The 6,529-nt window shown below is 48.1% G+C and overlaps 1 non-coding gene across 1 annotated transcript; it reads right to left on the bottom strand.

The window, feature by feature from the left end:
- Positions 1-3,968: 3,968 nt before the first annotated feature.
- On the bottom strand, positions 3,969-4,053 carry TRNAR-UCG (transfer RNA arginine (anticodon UCG)). Its single transcript has one exon. It is a non-coding gene; the product is annotated as a tRNA-Arg (tRNA).
- Between the last annotated feature and the right edge of the window lie 2,476 nt (positions 4,054-6,529).

The raw sequence follows: 6,529 nt of genomic DNA, 5'->3' as shown, positions 1-6,529 counted from the left end.
AAAGCCTGCACGTGTGGCGGAGGCCAGGGCGGCTCTCGAAGAAGAGGGTGCCCAGTGGACCGAGGGAGTGGCGTCTGGTCCACAGAGAACAGCGTTGAGCACGGCAGTCCCGCGACAGCCCACGGTGTGCAGAAGGGAGACAAGGTCCTGGGGCCGCACACGGGAGGGCTGTGGGCAACAGCAGCCCCAACAAGTCAACAAGTGGCGGCAATGACTTTTAGGGGCAGGGTTATTTCTAATCCCACGGTTTCTATATTCTATTGTTCTGATGAATTATCCATTTAATAGCTTCGTAAGCAATCATTTTGGAAAGTTATACCAATAAAATACTATAGTCTTTAAATTTTCCCCAATTTAAGGCCTCATTACCTCCCGTAATAAGGATACAGTTACATTTGCAGCCTTGTACTGTACTTAAGAGCCACTGCACATTTAATGAGGAAAATGTCTTTGGAATCACGACTTTTCTAATGTTTTCTAGTGTTTCATTCCTAATAGTGGTAGAAGCGGGAGGGTAACTAACTGACTTTTCGACCCGAAAACTGCATTCCTCCTCTAAAATTGGAAATGTAAATTATACGGAAAAACCTTGCTGTCGTATCTCTTGTACGTGCGGCTCCTTTCCGCCCGCCTTGATGTCGGCATATTCTTGGTAATCTTGTCTTGGGAGAACATGTGGCTGGCAGATATACGACCTAAAGGATCGATGTCTTTTAAACAATTGTAATAATTAAATCTTAAAGCGTGACCGTAAGAATGAAGAAGTCTAAGTATTGCTAATAATCATATTTGTAGCACAGTTTATGGTTGAAGTGTTGAGCTTTCCCTTATCTTCGCAGTAAGAGTATGAAAGGAGCCTTGTCATTTTATTATCGGCCCTGTTATTCTTAATGAGACTTGTTCCCCTTTACCGGGCATTTCTAAATATGAACCGGACTGTGGCAACGAGTTCACAGACTACCTCCTTGGCCCTTCCTGTTCACCTCTGGGATATTGGCTGCCATGACTCCTACGTATCGATGAGGGAGGACACAGCCTGCCCAAGGCCACGGCCATCAGGTTTGGGCGAGAGCCCAGCTCAGAGCTGCCTGCCTCCAAAGTTCCCGTTTAAAAAAAAAAAAAAATCACGGCCTCCAAAAAGCATCGTTTTCCATCTTGGTGATTACAACCTAAACAATTTTAGAGAAATAGGAATTTATCTGATCGTTTGAGACCTTGAGCAAAGGAGATTTCATTCTATCTCTCCGTTATCTATTCTGAAAATATCAGCTCTCGTGGTTGGGAAAAACAACAAAAGTTTGAATGAGCGGGTTGAAGACGCACACCCCCAAAGCCCCTTTCTGTGTCCCAACAGGGATTCTTGGAACCCCTGGCCCCACCGATTTATCCAAGACAGCTATTAACCAAACTCAGGTTCAACTTCTCTCATTTCCCGGGCTCCGAAGCTGGACCTGCCCTCCGCCCGCACCAGAAGATACCCGCCCCCAAGAAGAAAAGCTCAGGAGGAAACATTCCCGGAGCCAGCCCTGCTCACCCCCAACCCCACGCCAGGCTCTCCCTGGCCTTCCCGCTGCTCCTTCTGAGACAAAACCCTATGCCTGTCCCTGAGGCACTTGGGAATCTTAGACAGAGGAGCCTTCCTGCCACAGGGCCCACCAGCCACAGACCCCCCCGGGGCCCCCGTTCCTTCACCCCCTTCAGTCACCCCTCCAGATACAGTCTCTCCTTGCCAGGCTCGGATTGGATTTTATCGGACGCTGATCTTTAGCCACAGAATGAATGCTTCGCAACCCATGCCACTTCCATTAGGCGAAATGCTTCCTTTCCGGGTTAAATGACCCCGATTCTGCCAGCGTGGCACCTACAGACACGGGTGCCCGCCGTTCCTCTCCTCCAAAGCCTCTGCTGAGCAGGAGTTATGGAAGATTTGGAAGCAACCATTTTAAAGAAAACAGATGCTCTACACGGGAAGGAGAGAGCAGGCGGATCTGAAGCCCCGCGCTGGAAGCTCCGTGCAAAGAAATGGACCGCCGTGAATGTGTTTTCTCGGAATGCTCACCAGAGTGGACGCAGGCAACAATGAGCTCAAACACCACAAGGCGGAGAACAGAGGCTGAGGCCAGTTGCCAGACAAACAACACCGTCCGGCCACTACCCAAACCCGGAACAAAATGCCCTGCGTGTATGGGAGCATGCACGCGTGCGGTGCCTGCTCATTTGTGTTAGCGGAAGGGGTCAGAGATGCGGATAAATCAATGTATCCGACTATTCTAAAATAATTACTATTGATCTATGGAAGACTGGAATTCTTGCCTTTATATTTGAATATCGATATATATGACACCCCGGAAATCCTGAGTCTTTGAAGCAAAGTGATGATGACACCTTCTAAAAATACCCTCTGCAGTATACTTGCAACCCCCCTGGCTTCTGAATCCTGTCTCAGGTCCTGCGTGCGTCCCCCCCCCCCCCCCCCCCCCGCCCGGCAGAATAGACCTCTTCTTAGAATGTGCTGGAACTTTGAAAGTCATGGTTTCTGCTAGAAACACGGGGCTCGTTCAAACAGGTCAGTTTGAGGGGGCTGTCCAGACAGGTGTGTCCAGGTCGAGGGGACGACAGGGGGCAGCTCATCGTGGGCTAATGGGAACAGGTGCAGTCTTGCTTCCAGAACCGTAAAGTCGAGTAGGGGAGGAACTCCCAGGACCCACGCAAGTGATGCGGAGAAGGTCAGCCCTCGGGGGCTGTGGCTCCAGTGAGGGGCCTGCTGCCTGGTGTCCCCCCAGGGGGAAGTTGAGGAACAAGTGCCCTGACTTTACCTTCCTTGCTTCCAAGGTCCCCATCCGCTAGGGATGCCACCAGAGGACACATCGAGTGTGCAGAGGGAGCCCAGCTGGGCAGCCTCTCTGGGTGCGGGGAGTATCCCTGATCCACGAAGGGAAGGAAGACAGCAAGGTACAGGTAACTGGCGGTGAATCCGAGGACTTCCGTGAAACGAAGCAGTGGGAGGATCCCAAGATGTAAAACTTACAAGGAAACAAAGGGGGGGTGCTCCCGGCAAACATGTTACCTGGCGCAAGGACACGCGACTGCTCGGGTACATGAGGCTGACACGTCCTCCTGTGAGAGGTTAGGGACGACTCGATGGGGAAAGTGGACTCTAGTGGGGACAGAACGGGTGTGCTTCCGACGAACACAGGGGGACACTCACGCTAGCGGGGGGTGCTAAAGAAATGGCTGTTGAGTGGCTGAAGTGCAAAATGGCTTGGCTGGCAAGCTGTGGAAGGCCCGGGAACCGCATCTGTGGGCAAGAAAGGGGCCCCAAGGCTTCTTCTAGGCAAAAGGGTGGCTTTCTCCCTTTAGGGATGATGGGACGGGATAGATTTCAGGGAGCGAAGCAGGAAACCCTGGTTACAGAGTGACTTATGTGGCAGAGGAGGGAAAAACTCTGGACCCCAAGAAGCCCGTGACCGCTGGAGACCTTCCAGAAGAGAGGGCAGGATCGGTGACCGGTGACACGTGGATTTCAGCGAGGGCACGGAGGCAGAAGGACAATGTTCTTATCAACAAACAGGTCGTTAGCCAGAAGTAGGGGAGGAGAAGCAGACGAGGAACACTTTTGGGGGAAGTATAGGTGAGTTTCAAGTTTCATTGTTTTGTTTCCAATTATACAGTTAAGACACGTTTTAAGTGCTCTGCGATCTATAACAAAGCACAAACAAGAAATTTAAAAATGACCATAAGTGACCATATCCACAGCTTCTAAGAGATAAGTGCTGGTTTTTACCATTTCAAATGCATTCATTGGATGCTGAATATTATGCATTTGTTTATTGAAGGTATAATTTTCTTTTTTTTTAAGTTTATTTATTTTTGACAGAGAGAGAGTCAGAGCATGAGTGAGAGGGGCAGAGAGAGAATGGGAGACACAGAATCCGAAGCAGGCTCCAGACTCTGAGCTGTCAGCACAGAGCCCGATGCGGGGCTCGAACCCACGAACCGCGACATCACGACCCGAGCCGAAGTCGGACGCTTAACCGACTCAGCCACCCAGGCGCCCCTGAAGGCATAATTTTCTATGTGGGAACCGTGTAACACAATACTTGATACCCAGAAAGTACCAAATAACTTCTGTTGTGTAAATACATTTTCTTTGCAGAAATGTAGGTAGATAATGCATAAACTTAGATTATAGATAAATTTAGATTATATATGCAATATATATTTTGCAAAGGCAATTTATAAATATGACCTAAATATATGTGATATATATAGATATATATCCTAAATTATAACCTAAAAAATATAGTGCATTATTTTCCATGCCTGTTAATATTTTCTTGTATATTCACTTAATATCCCGGAATATTCCACAATAGGTATTGACCATAATTTTTGACCATTCTTTAGCCTTGCAGATTTGAGGTTATTCGTAATTTTCGTCATTGTAGATATGATAAAATCTTTTATTCAGAAACTTTGGGGCATCTATGTTGTTTTGTTTAGTAGACATTGAACTTCGTGGACAAGTTGAGCCTTGGCCGTGCAGATGGAGTGGCCTAGCGGGCAGTAAGCACCACTGAGACACTCAAGCTGCATTTCCTAGGCTGCCCATGTGTATCTTTCTTTCTTGGAGAGAGCTCGGGGAGCCCAGAAGATAGCTCATGATCTAGACCGAGGCGTCGGGATAAAGAGAGGAAAGGAGGGATCTGAGAGAGCGCTCCTGTCATGGTGGAGGACGGGGCGCCTAGGAAGAGGTAGAGAAGGTTTTCCATGGGTGACGGGAACGCCACAGAAATGACGTGGCTTTCCCTTCTCCTGAATGTGCACAACTGTTTTCGTTGCCTTTCCCTCTCAGGACAAGGTCTGGCCTGGACGGGCTGGACATGCTGCTTCGGGGTGTCGGGCTGCGGGCACTGGACGGAGCCCGAGCAGGGGGGACGCTGACCACCACGACGGTGCAGGGTGGGGGAGGTGGCTCCAGGGTAGAAACAGAGCAGCGCACGGAAGGGGCGGCAGGGACAGAAGCCAGAGGGTGAAGGTGGTTGAATTAAGTATTTCCGGGCTTGGAGTATTTACCTACAAGACATTCCCCCCCACCAGGGCGTTTTTCATGCCAGTGGGTGCGTTGATTTCCAAAATAGTGCTTTGGACACCTAGCGCTCTCCTATGTGCTGATGTCCGTTCGTGCGCGGAGTCGGGGCCAGGGCACAGAGACCCCGTGACAGCCTCCTCTCCTCCGGGCACAGCCACATGCAAACGGGGGGCAGGGTCTTGAGAGGCGAGGTGGGCACGACGTCAACTTGGGAAGTGCGTGCTGGAGAAGTTTCCGGGGCACGCCTGCTCGCCTGTCTTTAAATCTGAAGTGAGCAGGGAGTTCGCTGCGGCTCTAAAAACACTATTTCCTGCTGCCAAGACTTGAATGAGCTAATTGTGTTTTAAGTGGCTCACCTTACAAAGAATTTTCTTTCTTTATGTGAAAAGGGCCGTGATTTATTAATTTTCCTTTCTATTATTTGCTATAGACTTTCTCTAGCATCTTCTTCATAAATCACCTCTCTATTGAAACGCATCCCGGAATCACGATGTAATTAGTGTAGATTGTGGGACATGCATGAGATAGAACACGCACATTTAAAATATCTCAGCAGCCCCTTTCAGGAGGCGATGTGAGGACGCTTCACGGAGGAAGCTTCAGGACAGCATCTCTCACTCTGGCAGACGATCCAACACGAACGGCTGATGTGCTGGGCAGCAGGCTTTTCTGGGAGACACTACAAAGAACTAAATTAGTAAAGGAAACCTAATTATCTTGCCTCTAGCCATCCTCTGGTCAGTATCCCAATTGAACAGAGACAAAACTCAGCATTTTTATAAATGTACCGCTCCAGACTCAGAATGATTCTCTTCTTAACCATCTATCTAGAAATGTCCCGGCCATTTCTCCCTTTTCTTTAGATTAAGAAAGAGTATCACACCACATTCATTAAGATGTAAATATCCACGCTCCTCCTTCTTTTAAAGCAGCCAATTTGGGCTTTTTTTCCCCCCTGACTTAGAGGAACGGAAACAAAGAAACTTTGTAAAGAAATAAATTAAATAGCTCGGGCAACTCACTTAGATACATATCAAAATACTGCCGAGGGCTCCATGATGCTGCCTGGTTTTATTCATGCCCAAGCGCACCCAATACGTCTGTGTCCTAATATACACAGGAGACAGCATTTTTCAAGCCGAGGGTATAAATTGTATCAGGGTACAGAAACTGGGATTAAAGTCATTTCTGGAAAACATGCATTCGTGAGAAAACAGTTTAAAGAGGAGGAAGCACTTTTTCTTTGAGATTATAAATCTCCTATTGTACAGTATTTTCAAATTGTCCTAAACCTCACTTACGTGGGAAGAGAAGAAATCCAATAGAATTTATCTTTTACCTGTGTTTGGTCTGTTTTCCCTGACCTCTTTGCTCAACTTTGAATTAAAATTGGTAGAATCTTAGATTTTTAACCATGTTACTTCTATCCTGGAGAAA

Source organism: Herpailurus yagouaroundi, unplaced genomic scaffold, assembly GCF_014898765.1.
Source record: "Herpailurus yagouaroundi ecotype Mexico unplaced genomic scaffold, PumYag 142, whole genome shotgun sequence".
NCBI classification, from domain to species: domain Eukaryota; kingdom Metazoa; phylum Chordata; class Mammalia; order Carnivora; family Felidae; genus Herpailurus; species Herpailurus yagouaroundi.
The sequence above is the reverse complement of the archived record's forward strand: the minus strand, read 5'-3'. Positions and strand labels throughout refer to the sequence as shown.